General features: G+C 47.8%; 24 non-coding genes across 24 annotated transcripts; 9 read left to right on the forward strand and 15 right to left on the reverse strand.

The window, feature by feature from the left end:
- Window positions 1-243: 243 nt before the first annotated feature.
- Window positions 244-359, forward strand: LOC141303885 (U5 spliceosomal RNA). Its single transcript, XR_012343853.1, has one exon. It is a non-coding gene; the product is annotated as a U5 spliceosomal RNA (small nuclear RNA).
- Window positions 360-1,039: 680 nt separating this feature from the next.
- Window positions 1,040-1,111, reverse strand: trnad-guc (transfer RNA aspartic acid (anticodon GUC)). Its single transcript has one exon. It is a non-coding gene; the product is annotated as a tRNA-Asp (tRNA).
- A 570-nt stretch (window positions 1,112-1,681) lies between these two features.
- Window positions 1,682-1,752, reverse strand: trnag-gcc (transfer RNA glycine (anticodon GCC)). Its single transcript has one exon. It is a non-coding gene; the product is annotated as a tRNA-Gly (tRNA).
- A 399-nt stretch (window positions 1,753-2,151) lies between these two features.
- On the forward strand, window positions 2,152-2,267 carry LOC141303815 (U5 spliceosomal RNA). Its single transcript, XR_012343782.1, has one exon. It is a non-coding gene; the product is annotated as a U5 spliceosomal RNA (small nuclear RNA).
- A 680-nt stretch (window positions 2,268-2,947) lies between these two features.
- Window positions 2,948-3,019, reverse strand: trnad-guc (transfer RNA aspartic acid (anticodon GUC)). Its single transcript has one exon. It is a non-coding gene; the product is annotated as a tRNA-Asp (tRNA).
- A 571-nt stretch (window positions 3,020-3,590) lies between these two features.
- trnag-gcc (transfer RNA glycine (anticodon GCC)) lies at window positions 3,591-3,661 on the reverse strand. Its single transcript has one exon. It is a non-coding gene; the product is annotated as a tRNA-Gly (tRNA).
- A 399-nt stretch (window positions 3,662-4,060) lies between these two features.
- On the forward strand, window positions 4,061-4,176 carry LOC141303886 (U5 spliceosomal RNA). The gene has a single exon (XR_012343854.1). It is a non-coding gene; the product is annotated as a U5 spliceosomal RNA (small nuclear RNA).
- Window positions 4,177-4,856: 680 nt separating this feature from the next.
- trnad-guc (transfer RNA aspartic acid (anticodon GUC)) lies at window positions 4,857-4,928 on the reverse strand. The gene has a single exon. It is a non-coding gene; the product is annotated as a tRNA-Asp (tRNA).
- A 570-nt stretch (window positions 4,929-5,498) lies between these two features.
- trnag-gcc (transfer RNA glycine (anticodon GCC)) lies at window positions 5,499-5,569 on the reverse strand. The gene has a single exon. It is a non-coding gene; the product is annotated as a tRNA-Gly (tRNA).
- Window positions 5,570-5,968: 399 nt separating this feature from the next.
- On the forward strand, window positions 5,969-6,084 carry LOC141303816 (U5 spliceosomal RNA). The gene has a single exon (XR_012343783.1). It is a non-coding gene; the product is annotated as a U5 spliceosomal RNA (small nuclear RNA).
- Window positions 6,085-6,764: 680 nt separating this feature from the next.
- trnad-guc (transfer RNA aspartic acid (anticodon GUC)) lies at window positions 6,765-6,836 on the reverse strand. The gene has a single exon. It is a non-coding gene; the product is annotated as a tRNA-Asp (tRNA).
- Window positions 6,837-7,407: 571 nt separating this feature from the next.
- On the reverse strand, window positions 7,408-7,478 carry trnag-gcc (transfer RNA glycine (anticodon GCC)). The gene has a single exon. It is a non-coding gene; the product is annotated as a tRNA-Gly (tRNA).
- Window positions 7,479-7,877: 399 nt separating this feature from the next.
- On the forward strand, window positions 7,878-7,993 carry LOC141303887 (U5 spliceosomal RNA). The gene has a single exon (XR_012343855.1). It is a non-coding gene; the product is annotated as a U5 spliceosomal RNA (small nuclear RNA).
- Window positions 7,994-8,673: 680 nt separating this feature from the next.
- trnad-guc (transfer RNA aspartic acid (anticodon GUC)) lies at window positions 8,674-8,745 on the reverse strand. The gene has a single exon. It is a non-coding gene; the product is annotated as a tRNA-Asp (tRNA).
- A 570-nt stretch (window positions 8,746-9,315) lies between these two features.
- trnag-gcc (transfer RNA glycine (anticodon GCC)) lies at window positions 9,316-9,386 on the reverse strand. The gene has a single exon. It is a non-coding gene; the product is annotated as a tRNA-Gly (tRNA).
- Window positions 9,387-9,785: 399 nt separating this feature from the next.
- On the forward strand, window positions 9,786-9,901 carry LOC141303818 (U5 spliceosomal RNA). Its single transcript, XR_012343786.1, has one exon. It is a non-coding gene; the product is annotated as a U5 spliceosomal RNA (small nuclear RNA).
- Window positions 9,902-10,581: 680 nt separating this feature from the next.
- Window positions 10,582-10,653, reverse strand: trnad-guc (transfer RNA aspartic acid (anticodon GUC)). Its single transcript has one exon. It is a non-coding gene; the product is annotated as a tRNA-Asp (tRNA).
- A 570-nt stretch (window positions 10,654-11,223) lies between these two features.
- On the reverse strand, window positions 11,224-11,294 carry trnag-gcc (transfer RNA glycine (anticodon GCC)). Its single transcript has one exon. It is a non-coding gene; the product is annotated as a tRNA-Gly (tRNA).
- A 399-nt stretch (window positions 11,295-11,693) lies between these two features.
- On the forward strand, window positions 11,694-11,809 carry LOC141303819 (U5 spliceosomal RNA). The gene has a single exon (XR_012343787.1). It is a non-coding gene; the product is annotated as a U5 spliceosomal RNA (small nuclear RNA).
- Window positions 11,810-12,489: 680 nt separating this feature from the next.
- Window positions 12,490-12,561, reverse strand: trnad-guc (transfer RNA aspartic acid (anticodon GUC)). Its single transcript has one exon. It is a non-coding gene; the product is annotated as a tRNA-Asp (tRNA).
- Window positions 12,562-13,132: 571 nt separating this feature from the next.
- trnag-gcc (transfer RNA glycine (anticodon GCC)) lies at window positions 13,133-13,203 on the reverse strand. Its single transcript has one exon. It is a non-coding gene; the product is annotated as a tRNA-Gly (tRNA).
- Window positions 13,204-13,602: 399 nt separating this feature from the next.
- LOC141303888 (U5 spliceosomal RNA) lies at window positions 13,603-13,718 on the forward strand. Its single transcript, XR_012343856.1, has one exon. It is a non-coding gene; the product is annotated as a U5 spliceosomal RNA (small nuclear RNA).
- Window positions 13,719-15,040: 1,322 nt separating this feature from the next.
- trnag-gcc (transfer RNA glycine (anticodon GCC)) lies at window positions 15,041-15,111 on the reverse strand. The gene has a single exon. It is a non-coding gene; the product is annotated as a tRNA-Gly (tRNA).
- A 397-nt stretch (window positions 15,112-15,508) lies between these two features.
- On the forward strand, window positions 15,509-15,624 carry LOC141303820 (U5 spliceosomal RNA). Its single transcript, XR_012343788.1, has one exon. It is a non-coding gene; the product is annotated as a U5 spliceosomal RNA (small nuclear RNA).
- Window positions 15,625-15,910: the final 286 nt, after the last annotated feature.

A 15,910-nucleotide genomic window follows, 5' to 3' on the forward strand; every position in this document is an offset into this window, starting at 1 on the left:
AATCCCACACACATGCAAACACACACCCCTTACTTGAAAGAACTCTGTTCCTGCATTTGCCCGGGAATCAGAGCCAGGCCTCCTGTGTGGCAGGCGAGAATGGATGATGGAAGAGACTTTTTAACTTTTACTCCTCCCATTTGGAGTGAGGGGGAGATGAAAATCTTATCGGCACCCTAGATTACCCTTTGTGAGTATAGTGGTTTACCACATGGAGCGCACATGCTCAAGAGCATGGGCACACAACTCGAGTTTCTCTTCAAAGACGCAGAAATCTTTCGCCTTTTACTAAAGATTTCCGTGGAGGGGAACCTTTCCGAGTGACCTGTATTTTTGGGTGCTCTGCTCACAGCAGAGCTGCACTGCAGTTTCAATAGCAGACTAAATCTGACCACACACCAATGTGCATTGGAGCAAAGCGTGCTTTCTCGTGGACCGTGTTTGCAGCCTTTGCGCTTCCTGTGTCGCAACTTCACATTTTTTTTCAGCCAGCATGGAAAGACAGCACTCTCATGACATGATGGCATCCAAACCTTGGGCTTCAGCTACTTTGGCCCTGTCAGTGACTTATGTACTTCCAGCATTCTTTTCTGCTCACAACAGAGCTGTATTGGAGTGTCAAGAGTAAAACTGGCCACCAGCCAATGGGCGGTGGAACGAAGCGCGCCTCACCACGTTCTGTACTTGCGGCCTTTGCGCTTTCTGCGTCGCAGCTCCAGATTTCTTTAGCCCGCATGGAAAGACAGCACTCTCTCGTACATGACGGGATACAAACAAAGATGGCTTCAGCTCCTTTTGCCCTATCAGTGACTTGTGCATTTCAAGCATTCTTTTCAGATGGCTAAAAGCTGGAGTCGGGAACTTGCGTTGGTGGTATAGTGGTGAGCATAGCTGCCTTCCAAGCAGTTGACCCGGGTTCGATTCCCGGCCAACGCATTTGTTTTGGCTCTGGCTGACGTTGAAGCAGAACTCCTTCTGTGACCTCTGTCAGCACCAAAATCTTTTGGATGAGTCGTTCAGCAGCAGCAAACAGCTGGGTCTCCCCGTCGGGGAATCGAACCCCGGTCTTCCGCGTGACAGGCGGAGATACTGTCCACTATACTAACGAGGAGCTGCACCCGCTGTGCTTCGCCCCCAGTCGACTTGACTTCACCGACATCAGCATAAGGAGCCACTACTCCATGAAAAAAAACAAATCAACCTGCCTTGATCTTATTGAGTCTCCCAATATCTTGAATGCTACACATTACAGGGGGTCCTCATTTGGACCACTTTACTATTATTACTATTTTTTTTTACTTTTCATAATGGGAACATGAAAAAAAAGATGGGAAATCATGTGGCAGTAACATCGCATTTACGTGGATCATATCGCCCACTGCTAGAATTCTACCACTGAACCACCAATGCTCGGAAAGGAGGGAGAACGTTTGGAATTAACACCGCATTTACGAGTATATTGCCCACTGCTAAACTTCGTCAACCTATAGATAAAGTGAACAAGTTTTATAGGCATTTGACGAATATAGACGGACTAATGAGTTTCTGAAAAGATTCGGCAGGGAACGGGGGTTGGTCGGTATGCAAAGGTTGGAGCTCCTTCAAGTAAATCAGGCTTCATTTTAAAGAACCTTACACACATGCAAGCACACACACAACTTAATTAAAAGCACTCCGTTCCTGCATTGGCCGGGAATCGGACCCGGGTCTCCCGCGTGGCAGGCGAGAATTCTACCACTGAACCACCAATGCTCGGCTGGGAGACTTTCGGCCTTCACATTGCCCTGGATTTAGTAATGGTGCGTAACTGTTACACGTCAAATCCAGGTAAAGGGGGGTTGGGTCAATATGCAAAGTTTGGAGCTCCTTCTAGCAAATCAGGCTTGGCCTTCAAGGCTCATTTTAAAGAATCCCACACACATGCAAACACACACCCATTACTTGAAAGAACTCTGTTCCTGCATTTGCCCGGGAATCAGAGCCAGGCCTCCTGTGTGGCAGGCGAGAATGGATGATGGAAGAGACTTTTTAACTTTTACTCCTCCCATTTGGAGTGAGGGGGAGATGAAAATCTTATCGGCACCCTAGATTACCCTTTGTGAGTATAGTGGTTTACCACAGGGAGCGCACATGCTCAAGCGCATGGGCACACAACTCGAGTTTCTCTTCATAGACGCATAAATCTTTCGCCTTTTACTAAAGATTTCCGTGGAGGGGAACCTTTCCGAGTGACCTGTATTTTTGGGTGCTCTGCTCACAGCAGAGCTGCACTGCAGTTTCAATAGCAGACTAAATCTGACCACACACCAATGTGCATTGGAGCAAAGCGTGCTTTCTCGTGGACCGTGTTTGCAGCCTTTGCGCTTCCTGTGTCGCAACTTCACATTTTTTTTCAGCCAGCATGGAAAGACAGCACTCTCATGACATGATGGGATCCAAACCTTGGGCTTCAGCTACTTTGGCCCTGTCAGTGACTTATGTACTTCCAGCATTCTTTTCTGCTCACAACAGAGCTGTATTGGAGTGTCAAGAGTAAAACTGGCCACCAGCCAATGGGCGGTGGAACGAAGCGCGCCTCACCACGTTCTGTACTTGCGGCCTTTGCGCTTTCTGCGTCGCAGCTCCAGATTTCTTTAGCCCGCATGGAAAGACAGCACTCTCTCGTACATGACGGGATACAAACAAAGATGGCTTCAGCTCCTTTTGCCCTATCAGTGACTTGTGCATTTCAAGCATTCTTTTCAGATGGCTAAAAGCTGGAGTCGGGAACTTGCGTTGGTGGTATAGTGGTGAGCATAGCTGCCTTCCAAGCAGTTGACCCGGGTTCGATTCCCGGCCAACGCATTTGTTTTGGCTCTGGCTGACGTTGAAGCAGAACTCCTTCTGTGACCTCTGTCAGCACCAAAATCTTTTGGATGAGTCGTTCAGCAGCAGCAAAGAGCTGGGTCTCCCCGTCGGGGAATCGAACCCCGGTCTTCCGCGTGACAGGCGGAGATACTGTCCACTATACTAACGAGGAGCTGTACCCGCTGTGCTTCGCCCCCAGCCGACTTGACTTCACCGACATCAGCATAAGGAGCCACTACTCCATGAAAAAAACAAATCAACCTGCCTTGATCTTATTGAGTCTCCCAATATCTTGAATGCTACACATTACAGGGGGTCCTCATTTGGACCACTTTACTATTATTACTATATTTTTTTTACTTTTCATAATGGGAACATGAAAAAAAGGATGGGAAATCATGTGGCAGTAACATCGCATTTACGTGGATCATATCGCCCACTGCTAGAATTCTACCACTGAACCACCAATGCTCGGAAAGGAGGGAGAACGTTTGGAATTAACACCGCATTTACGAGTATATTGCCCACTGCTAAACTTCGTCAACCTATAGATAAAGTGAACAAGTTTTATAGGCATTTGACGAATATAGACGGACTAATGAGTTTCTGAAAAGATTCGGCAGGGAACGGGGGTTGGTCGGGTATGCAAAGGTTGGAGCTCCTTCAAGTAAATCAGGCTTCATTTTAAAGAACCTTACACACATGCAAGCACACACACAACTTAATTAAAAGCACTCCGTTCCTGCATTGGCCGGGAATCGGACCCGGGTCTCCCGCGTGGCAGGCGAGAATTCTACCACTGAACCACCAATGCTCGGCTGGGAGACTTTCGGCCTTCACATTGCCCTGGATTTAGTAATGGTGCGTAACTGTTACACGTCAAATCCAGGTAAAGGGGGGTTGGGTCAATATGCAAAGTTTGGAGCTCCTTCTAGCAAATCAGGCTTGGCCTTCAAGGCTCATTTTAAAGAATCCCACACACATGCAAACACACACCCCTTACTTGAAAGAACTCTGTTCCTGCATTTGCCCGGGAATCAGAGCCAGGCCTCCTGTGTGGCAGGCGAGAATGGATGATGGAAGAGACTTTTTAACTTTTACTCCTCCCATTTGGAGTGAGGGGGAGATGAAAATCTTATCGGCACCCTAGATTACCCTTTGTGAGTATAGTGGTTTACCACATGGAGCGCACATGCTCAAGAGCATGGGCACACAACTCGAGTTTCTCTTCAAAGACGCAGAAATCTTTCGCCTTTTACTAAAGATTTCCGTGGAGGGGAACCTTTCCGAGTGACCTGTATTTTTGGGTGCTCTGCTCACAGCAGAGCTGCACTGCAGTTTCAATAGCAGACTAAATCTGACCACACACCAATGTGCATTGGAGCAAAGCGTGCTTTCTCGTGGACCGTGTTTGCAGCCTTTGCGCTTCCTGTGTCGCAACTTCACATTTTTTTTCAGCCAGCATGGAAAGACAGCACTCTCATGACATGATGGCATCCAAACCTTGGGCTTCAGCTACTTTGGCCCTGTCAGTGACTTATGTACTTCCAGCATTCTTTTCTGCTCACAACAGAGCTGTATTGGAGTGTCAAGAGTAAAACTGGCCACCAGCCAATGGGCGGTGGAACGAAGCGCGCCTCACCACGTTCTGTACTTGCGGCCTTTGCGCTTTCTGCGTCGCAGCTCCAGATTTCTTTAGCCCGCATGGAAAGACAGCACTCTCTCGTACATGACGGGATACAAACAAAGATGGCTTCAGCTCCTTTTGCCCTATCAGTGACTTGTGCATTTCAAGCATTCTTTTCAGATGGCTAAAAGCTGGAGTCGGGAACTTGCGTTGGTGGTATAGTGGTGAGCATAGCTGCCTTCCAAGCAGTTGACCCGGGTTCGATTCCCGGCCAACGCATTTGTTTTGGCTCTGGCTGACGTTGAAGCAGAACTCCTTCTGTGACCTCTGTCAGCACCAAAATCTTTTGGATGAGTCGTTCAGCAGCAGCAAACAGCTGGGTCTCCCCGTCGGGGAATCGAACCCCGGTCTTCCGCGTGACAGGCGGAGATACTGTCCACTATACTAACGAGGAGCTGCACCCGCTGTGCTTCGCCCCCAGTCGACTTGACTTCACCGACATCAGCATAAGGAGCCACTACTCCATGAAAAAAAACAAATCAACCTGCCTTGATCTTATTGAGTCTCCCAATATCTTGAATGCTACACATTACAGGGGGTCCTCATTTGGACCACTTTACTATTATTACTATTTTTTTTTACTTTTCATAATGGGAACATGAAAAAAAAGATGGGAAATCATGTGGCAGTAACATCGCATTTACGTGGATCATATCGCCCACTGCTAGAATTCTACCACTGAACCACCAATGCTCGGAAAGGAGGGAGAACGTTTGGAATTAACACCGCATTTACGAGTATATTGCCCACTGCTAAACTTCGTCAACCTATAGATAAAGTGAACAAGTTTTATAGGCATTTGACGAATATAGACGGACTAATGAGTTTCTGAAAAGATTCGGCAGGGAACGGGGGTTGGTCGGTATGCAAAGGTTGGAGCTCCTTCAAGTAAATCAGGCTTCATTTTAAAGAACCTTACACACATGCAAGCACACACACAACTTAATTAAAAGCACTCCGTTCCTGCATTGGCCGGGAATCGGACCCGGGTCTCCCGCGTGGCAGGCGAGAATTCTACCACTGAACCACCAATGCTCGGCTGGGAGACTTTCGGCCTTCACATTGCCCTGGATTTAGTAATGGTGCGTAACTGTTACACGTCAAATCCAGGTAAAGGGGGGTTGGGTCAATATGCAAAGTTTGGAGCTCCTTCTAGCAAATCAGGCTTGGCCTTCAAGGCTCATTTTAAAGAATCCCACACACATGCAAACACACACCCATTACTTGAAAGAACTCTGTTCCTGCATTTGCCCGGGAATCAGAGCCAGGCCTCCTGTGTGGCAGGCGAGAATGGATGATGGAAGAGACTTTTTAACTTTTACTCCTCCCATTTGGAGTGAGGGGGAGATGAAAATCTTATCGGCACCCTAGATTACCCTTTGTGAGTATAGTGGTTTACCACAGGGAGCGCACATGCTCAAGCGCATGGGCACACAACTCGAGTTTCTCTTCATAGACGCATAAATCTTTCGCCTTTTACTAAAGATTTCCGTGGAGGGGAACCTTTCCGAGTGACCTGTATTTTTGGGTGCTCTGCTCACAGCAGAGCTGCACTGCAGTTTCAATAGCAGACTAAATCTGACCACACACCAATGTGCATTGGAGCAAAGCGTGCTTTCTCGTGGACCGTGTTTGCAGCCTTTGCGCTTCCTGTGTCGCAACTTCACATTTTTTTTCAGCCAGCATGGAAAGACAGCACTCTCATGACATGATGGGATCCAAACCTTGGGCTTCAGCTACTTTGGCCCTGTCAGTGACTTATGTACTTCCAGCATTCTTTTCTGCTCACAACAGAGCTGTATTGGAGTGTCAAGAGTAAAACTGGCCACCAGCCAATGGGCGGTGGAACGAAGCGCGCCTCACCACGTTCTGTACTTGCGGCCTTTGCGCTTTCTGCGTCGCAGCTCCAGATTTCTTTAGCCCGCATGGAAAGACAGCACTCTCTCGTACATGACGGGATACAAACAAAGATGGCTTCAGCTCCTTTTGCCCTATCAGTGACTTGTGCATTTCAAGCATTCTTTTCAGATGGCTAAAAGCTGGAGTCGGGAACTTGCGTTGGTGGTATAGTGGTGAGCATAGCTGCCTTCCAAGCAGTTGACCCGGGTTCGATTCCCGGCCAAAGCATTTGTTTTGGCTCTGGCTGACGTTGAAGCAGAACTCCTTCTGTGACCTCTGTCAGCACCAAAATCTTTTGGATGAGTCGTTCAGCAGCAGCAAAGAGCTGGGTCTCCCCGTCGGGGAATCGAACCCCGGTCTTCCGCGTGACAGGCGGAGATACTGTCCACTATACTAACGAGGAGCTGTACCCGCTGTGCTTCGCCCCCAGCCGACTTGACTTCACCGACATCAGCATAAGGAGCCACTACTCCATGAAAAAAACAAATCAACCTGCCTTGATCTTATTGAGTCTCCCAATATCTTGAATGCTACACATTACAGGGGGTCCTCATTTGGACCACTTTACTATTATTACTATATTTTTTTTACTTTTCATAATGGGAACATGAAAAAAAGGATGGGAAATCATGTGGCAGTAACATCGCATTTACGTGGATCATATCGCCCACTGCTAGAATTCTACCACTGAACCACCAATGCTCGGAAAGGAGGGAGAACGTTTGGAATTAACACCGCATTTACGAGTATATTGCCCACTGCTAAACTTCGTCAACCTATAGATAAAGTGAACAAGTTTTATAGGCATTTGACGAATATAGACGGACTAATGAGTTTCTGAAAAGATTCGGCAGGGAACGGGGGTTGGTCGGGTATGCAAAGGTTGGAGCTCCTTCAAGTAAATCAGGCTTCATTTTAAAGAACCTTACACACATGCAAGCACACACACAACTTAATTAAAAGCACTCCGTTCCTGCATTGGCCGGGAATCGGACCCGGGTCTCCCGCGTGGCAGGCGAGAATTCTACCACTGAACCACCAATGCTCGGCTGGGAGACTTTCGGCCTTCACATTGCCCTGGATTTAGTAATGGTGCGTAACTGTTACACGTCAAATCCAGGTAAAGGGGGGTTGGGTCAATATGCAAAGTTTGGAGCTCCTTCTAGCAAATCAGGCTTGGCCTTCAAGGCTCATTTTAAAGAATCCCACACACATGCAAACACACACCCCTTACTTGAAAGAACTCTGTTCCTGCATTTGCCCGGGAATCAGAGCCAGGCCTCCTGTGTGGCAGGCGAGAATGGATGATGGAAGAGACTTTTTAACTTTTACTCCTCCCATTTGGAGTGAGGGGGAGATGAAAATCTTATCGGCACCCTAGATTACCCTTTGTGAGTATAGTGGTTTACCACATGGAGCGCACATGCTCAAGAGCATGGGCACACAACTCGAGTTTCTCTTCAAAGACGCAGAAATCTTTCGCCTTTTACTAAAGATTTCCGTGGAGGGGAACCTTTCCGAGTGACCTGTATTTTTGGGTGCTCTGCTCACAGCAGAGCTGCACTGCAGTTTCAATAGCAGACTAAATCTGACCACACACCAATGTGCATTGGAGCAAAGCGTGCTTTCTCGTGGACCGTGTTTGCAGCCTTTGCGCTTCCTGTGTCGCAACTTCACATTTTTTTTCAGCCAGCATGGAAAGACAGCACTCTCATGACATGATGGCATCCAAACCTTGGGCTTCAGCTACTTTGGCCCTGTCAGTGACTTATGTACTTCCAGCATTCTTTTCTGCTCACAACAGAGCTGTATTGGAGTGTCAAGAGTAAAACTGGCCACCAGCCAATGGGCGGTGGAACGAAGCGCGCCTCACCACGTTCTGTACTTGCGGCCTTTGCGCTTTCTGCGTCGCAGCTCCAGATTTCTTTAGCCCGCATGGAAAGACAGCACTCTCTCGTACATGACGGGATACAAACAAAGATGGCTTCAGCTCCTTTTGCCCTATCAGTGACTTGTGCATTTCAAGCATTCTTTTCAGATGGCTAAAAGCTGGAGTCGGGAACTTGCGTTGGTGGTATAGTGGTGAGCATAGCTGCCTTCCAAGCAGTTGACCCGGGTTCGATTCCCGGCCAACGCATTTGTTTTGGCTCTGGCTGACGTTGAAGCAGAACTCCTTCTGTGACCTCTGTCAGCACCAAAATCTTTTGGATGAGTCGTTCAGCAGCAGCAAACAGCTGGGTCTCCCCGTCGGGGAATCGAACCCCGGTCTTCCGCGTGACAGGCGGAGATACTGTCCACTATACTAACGAGGAGCTGCACCCGCTGTGCTTCGCCCCCAGTCGACTTGACTTCACCGACATCAGCATAAGGAGCCACTACTCCATGAAAAAAAACAAATCAACCTGCCTTGATCTTATTGAGTCTCCCAATATCTTGAATGCTACACATTACAGGGGGTCCTCATTTGGACCACTTTACTATTATTACTATTTTTTTTTACTTTTCATAATGGGAACATGAAAAAAAAGATGGGAAATCATGTGGCAGTAACATCGCATTTACGTGGATCATATCGCCCACTGCTAGAATTCTACCACTGAACCACCAATGCTCGGAAAGGAGGGAGAACGTTTGGAATTAACACCGCATTTACGAGTATATTGCCCACTGCTAAACTTCGTCAACCTATAGATAAAGTGAACAAGTTTTATAGGCATTTGACGAATATAGACGGACTAATGAGTTTCTGAAAAGATTCGGCAGGGAACGGGGGTTGGTCGGTATGCAAAGGTTGGAGCTCCTTCAAGTAAATCAGGCTTCATTTTAAAGAACCTTACACACATGCAAGCACACACACAACTTAATTAAAAGCACTCCGTTCCTGCATTGGCCGGGAATCGGACCCGGGTCTCCCGCGTGGCAGGCGAGAATTCTACCACTGAACCACCAATGCTCGGCTGGGAGACTTTCGGCCTTCACATTGCCCTGGATTTAGTAATGGTGCGTAACTGTTACACGTCAAATCCAGGTAAAGGGGGGTTGGGTCAATATGCAAAGTTTGGAGCTCCTTCTAGCAAATCAGGCTTGGCCTTCAAGGCTCATTTTAAAGAATCCCACACACATGCAAACACACACCCATTACTTGAAAGAACTCTGTTCCTGCATTTGCCCGGGAATCAGAGCCAGGCCTCCTGTGTGGCAGGCGAGAATGGATGATGGAAGAGACTTTTTAACTTTTACTCCTCCCATTTGGAGTGAGGGGGAGATGAAAATCTTATCGGCACCCTAGATTACCCTTTGTGAGTATAGTGGTTTACCACAGGGAGCGCACATGCTCAAGCGCATGGGCACACAACTCGAGTTTCTCTTCATAGACGCATAAATCTTTCGCCTTTTACTAAAGATTTCCGTGGAGGGGAACCTTTCCGAGTGACCTGTATTTTTGGGTGCTCTGCTCACAGCAGAGCTGCACTGCAGTTTCAATAGCAGACTAAATCTGACCACACACCAATGTGCATTGGAGCAAAGCGTGCTTTCTCGTGGACCGTGTTTGCAGCCTTTGCGCTTCCTGTGTCGCAACTTCACATTTTTTTTCAGCCAGCATGGAAAGACAGCACTCTCATGACATGATGGGATCCAAACCTTGGGCTTCAGCTACTTTGGCCCTGTCAGTGACTTATGTACTTCCAGCATTCTTTTCTGCTCACAACAGAGCTGTATTGGAGTGTCAAGAGTAAAACTGGCCACCAGCCAATGGGCGGTGGAACGAAGCGCGCCTCACCACGTTCTGTACTTGCGGCCTTTGCGCTTTCTGCGTCGCAGCTCCAGATTTCTTTAGCCCGCATGGAAAGACAGCACTCTCTCGTACATGACGGGATACAAACAAAGATGGCTTCAGCTCCTTTTGCCCTATCAGTGACTTGTGCATTTCAAGCATTCTTTTCAGATGGCTAAAAGCTGGAGTCGGGAACTTGCGTTGGTGGTATAGTGGTGAGCATAGCTGCCTTCCAAGAAGTTGACCCGGGTTCGATTCCCGGCTAACGCATTTGTTTTGGCTCTGGCTGACGTTGAAGCAGAACTCCTTCTGTGACCTCTGTCAGCACCAAAATCTTTTGGATGAGTCGTTCAGCAGCAGCAAAGAGCTGGGTCTCCCCGTCGGGGAATCGAACCCCGGTCTTCCGCGTGACAGGCGGAGATACTGTCCACTATACTAACGAGGAGCTGTACCCGCTGTGCTTCGCCCCCAGCCGACTTGACTTCACCGACATCAGCATAAGGAGCCACTACTCCATGAAAAAAACAAATCAACCTGCCTTGATCTTATTGAGTCTCCCAATATCTTGAATGCTACACATTACAGGGGGTCCTCATTTGGACCACTTTACTATTATTACTATATTTTTTTTACTTTTCATAATGGGAACATGAAAAAAAGGATGGGAAATCATGTGGCAGTAACATCGCATTTACGTGGATCATATCGCCCACTGCTAGAATTCTACCACTGAACCACCAATGCTCGGAAAGGAGGGAGAACGTTTGGAATTAACACCGCATTTACGAGTATATTGCCCACTGCTAAACTTCGTCAACCTATAGATAAAGTGAACAAGTTTTATAGGCATTTGACGAATATAGACGGACTAATGAGTTTCTGAAAAGATTCGGCATTGAACGGGGGTTGGTCGGTATGCAAAGGTTGGAGCTCCTTCAAGTAAATCAGGCTTCATTTTAAAGAACCTTACACACATGCAAGCACACACACAACTTAATTAAAAGCACTCCGTTCCTGCATTGGCCGGGAATCGGACCCGGGTCTCCCGCGTGGCAGGCGAGAATTCTACCACTGAACCACCAATGCTCGGCTGGGAGACTTTCGGCCTTCACATTGCCCTGGATTTAGTAATGGTGCGTAACTGTTACACGTCAAATCCAGGTAAAGGGGGGTTGGGTCAATATGCAAAGTTTGGAGCTCCTTCTAGCAAATCAGGCTTGGCCTTCAAGGCTCATTTTAAAGAATCCCACACACATGCAAACACACACCCATTACTTGAAAGAACTCTGTTCCTGCATTTGCCCGGGAATCAGAGCCAGGCCTCCTGTGTGGCAGGCGAGAATGGATGATGGAAGAGACTTTTTAACTTTTACTCCTCCCATTTGGAGTGAGGGGGAGATGAAAATCTTATCGGCACCCTAGATTACCCTTTGTGAGTATAGTGGTTTACCACAGGGAGCGCACATGCTCAAGCGCATGGGCACACAACTCGAGTTTCTCTTCATAGACGCATAAATCTTTCGCCTTTTACTAAAGATTTCCGTGGAGGGGAACCTTTCCGAGTGACCTGTATTTTTGGGTGCTCTGCTCACAGCAGAGCTGCACTGCAGTTTCAATAGCAGACTAAATCTGACCACACACCAATGTGCATTGGAGCAAAGCGTGCTTTCTCGTGGACCGTGTTTGCAGCCTTTGCGCTTCCTGTGTCGCAACTTCACATTTTTTTTCAGCCAGCATGGAAAGACAGCACTCTCATGACATGATGGGATCCAAACCTTGGGCTTCAGCTACTTTGGCCCTGTCAGTGACTTATGTACTTCCAGCATTCTTTTCTGCTCACAACAGAGCTGTATTGGAGTGTCAAGAGTAAAACTGGCCACCAGCCAATGGGCGGTGGAACGAAGCGCGCCTCACCACGTTCTGTACTTGCGGCCTTTGCGCTTTCTGCGTCGCAGCTCCAGATTTCTTTAGCCCGCATGGAAAGACAGCACTCTCTCGTACATGACGGGATACAAACAAAGATGGCTTCAGCTCCTTTTGCCCTATCAGTGACTTGTGCATTTCAAGCATTCTTTTCAGATGGCTAAAAGCTGGAGTCGGGAACTTGCGTTGGTGGTATAGTGGTGAGCATAGCTGCCTTCCAAGCAGTTGACCCGGGTTCGATTCCCGGCCAACGCATTTGTTTTGGCTCTGGCTGACGTTGAAGCAGAACTCCTTCTGTGACCTCTGTCAGCACCAAAATCTTTTGGATGAGTCGTTCAGCAGCAGCAAAGAGCTGGGTCTCCCCGTCGGGGAATCGAACCCCGGTCTTCCGCGTGACAGGCGGAGATACTGTCCACTATACTAACGAGGAGCTGTACCCGCTGTGCTTCGCCCCCAGCCGACTTGACTTCACCGACATCAGCATAAGGAGCCACTACTCCATGAAAAAAACAAATCAACCTGCCTTGATCTTATTGAGTCTCCCAATATCTTGAATGCTACACATTACAGGGGGTCCTCATTTGGACCACTTTACTATTATTACTATATTTTTTTTACTTTTCATAATGGGAACATGAAAAAAAGGATGGGAAATCATGTGGCAGTAACATCGCATTTACGTGGATCATATCGCCCACTGCTAGAATTCTACCACTGAACCACCAATGCTCGGAAAGGAGGGAGAACGTTTGGAATTAACACCGCATTTACGAGTATATTGCCCACTGCTAAACTTCGTCAACCTATAGATAAAGTGAACAAGTTTTATAGGCATTTGACGAATATAGACGGACTAATGAGTTTCTGAAAAGATTCGGCAGGGAACGGGGGTTGGTCGGGTATGCAAAGGTTGGAGCTCCTTCAAGTAAATCAGGCTTCATTTTAAAGAACCTTACACACATGCAAGCACACACACAACTTAATTAAAAGCACTCCGTTCCTGCATTGGCCGGGAATCGGACCCGGGTCTCCCGCGTGGCAGGCGAGAATTCTACCACTGAACCACCAATGCTCGGCTGGGAGACTTTCGGCCTTCACATTGCCCTGGATTTAGTAATGGTGCGTAACTGTTACACGTCAAATCCAGGTAAAGGGGGGTTGGGTCAATATTCAAAGTTTGGAGCTCCTTCTAGCAAATCAGGCTTGGCCTTCAAGGCTCATTTTAAAGAATCCCACACACATGCAAACACACACCCCTTACTTGAAAGAACTCTGTTCCTGCATTTGCCCGGGAATCAGAGCCAGGCCTCCTGTGTGGCAGGCGAGAATGGATGATGGAAGAGACTTTTTAACTTTTACTCCTCCCATTTGGAGTGAGGGGGAGATGAAAATCTTATCGGCACCCTAGATTACCCTTTGTGAGTATAGTGGTTTACCACATGGAGCGCACATGCTCAAGAGCATGGGCACACAACTCGAGTTTCTCTTCAAAGACGCAGAAATCTTTCGCCTTTTACTAAAGATTTCCGTGGAGGGGAACCTTTCCGAGTGACCTGTATTTTTGGGTGCTCTGCTCACAGCAGAGCTGCACTGCAGTTTCAATAGCAGACTAAATCTGACCACACACCAATGTGCATTGGAGCAAAGCGTGCTTTCTCGTGGACCGTGTTTGCAGCCTTTGCGCTTCCTGTGTCGCAACTTCACATTTTTTATCAGCCAGCATGGAAAGACAGCACTCTCATGACATGATGGGATCCAAACCTTGGGCTTCAGCTACTTTGGCCCTGTCAGTGACTTATGTACTTCCAGCATTCTTTTCTGCTCACAACAGAGCTGTATTGGAGTGTCAAGAGTAAAACTGGCCACCAGCCAATGGGCGGTGGAACGAAGCGCGCCTCACCACGTTCTGTACTTGCGGCCTTTGCGCTTTCTGCGTCGCAGCTCCAGATTTCTTTAGCCCGCATGGAAAGACAGCACTCTCTCGTACATGACGGGATACAAACAAAGATGGCTTCAGCTCCTTTTGCCCTATCAGTGACTTGTGCATTTCAAGCATTCTTTTCAGATGGCTAAAAGCTGGAGTCGGGAACTTGCGTTGGTGGTATAGTGGTGAGCATAGCTGCCTTCCAAGCAGTTGACCCGGGTTCGATTCCCGGCCAACGCATTTGTTTTGGCTCTGGCTGACGTTGAAGCAGAACTCCTTCTGTGACCTCTGTCAGCACCAAAATCTTTTGGATGAGTCGTTCAGCAGCAGCAAAGAGCTGGGTCTCCCCGTCGGGGAATCGAACCCCGGTCTTCCGCGTGACAGGCGGAGATACTGTCTACTATACTAACGAGGAGCTGTACCCGCTGTGCTTCGCCCCCAGTCGACTTGACTTCACCGACATCAGCATAAGGAGCCACTACTCCATGAAAAAAAACAAATCAACCTGCCTTGATCTTATTGAGTCTCCCAATATCTTGAATGCTACACATTACAGGGGGTCCTCATTTGGACCACTTTACTATTATTACTATTTTTTTTTACTTTTCATAATGGGAACATGAAAAAAAAGATGGGAAATCATGTGGCAGTAACATCGCATTTACGTGGATCATATCGCCCACTGCTAGAATTCTACCACTGAACCACCAATGCTCGGAAAGGAGGGAGAACGTTTGGAATTAACACCGCATTTACTAGTATATTGCCCACTGCTAAACTTCGTCAACCTATAGATAAAGTGAACAAGTTTTATAGGCATTTGACGAATATAGACGGACTAATGAGTTTCTGAAAAGATTCGGCAGGGAATGGGGGTTGGTCGGTATGCAAAGGTTGGAGCTCCTTCAAGTAAATCAGGCTTCATTTTAAAGAACCTTACACACATGCAAGCACACACACAACTTAATTAAAAGCACTCCGTTCCTGCATTGGCCGGGAATCGGACCCGGGTCTCCCGCGTGGCAGGCGAGAATTCTACCACTGAACCACCAATGCTCGGCTGGGAGACTTTCGGCCTTCACATTGCCCTGGATTTAGTAATGGTGCGTAACTGTTACACGTCAAATCCAGGTAAAGGGGGGTTGGGTCAATATGCAAAGTTTGGAGCTCCTTCTAGCAAATCAGGCTTGGCCTTCAAGGCTCATTTTAAAGAATCCCACACACATGCAAACACACCCATTACTTGAAAGAACTCTGTGCCTGCATTTGCCCGGGAATCAGAGCCAGGCCTCCTGTGTGGCAGGCGAGAATGGATGATGGAAGAGACTTTTTAACTTTTACTCCTCCCATTTGGAGTGAGGGGGAGATGAAAATCTTATCGGCACCCTAGATTACCCTTTGTGAGTATAGTGGTTTACCACAGGGAGCGCACATGCTCAAGCGCATGGGCACACAACTCGAGTTTCTCTTCATAGACGCATAAATCTTTCGCCTTTTACTAAAGATTTCCGTGGAGGGGAACCTTTCCGAGTGACCTGTATTTTTGGGTGCTCTGCTCACAGCAGAGCTGCACTGCAGTTTCAATAGCAGACTAAATCTGACCACACACCAATGTGCATTGGAGCAAAGCGTGCTTTCTCGTGGACCGTGTTTGCAGCCTTTGCGCTTCCTGTGTCGCAACTTCACATTTTTTTTCAGCCAGCATGGAAAGACAGCACTCTCATGACATGATGGGATCCAAACCTTGGGCTTCAGCTACTTTGGCCCTGTCAGTGACTTATGTACTTCCAGCATTCTTTTCTGCTCACAACAGAGCTGTATTGGAGTGTCAAGAGTAAAACTGGCCACCAGCCAA

This window comes from Garra rufa, unplaced genomic scaffold, assembly GCF_049309525.1.
Source record: "Garra rufa unplaced genomic scaffold, GarRuf1.0 hap1_unplaced_001, whole genome shotgun sequence".
Taxonomy (NCBI): Eukaryota; Metazoa; Chordata; class Actinopteri; order Cypriniformes; family Cyprinidae; genus Garra; species Garra rufa.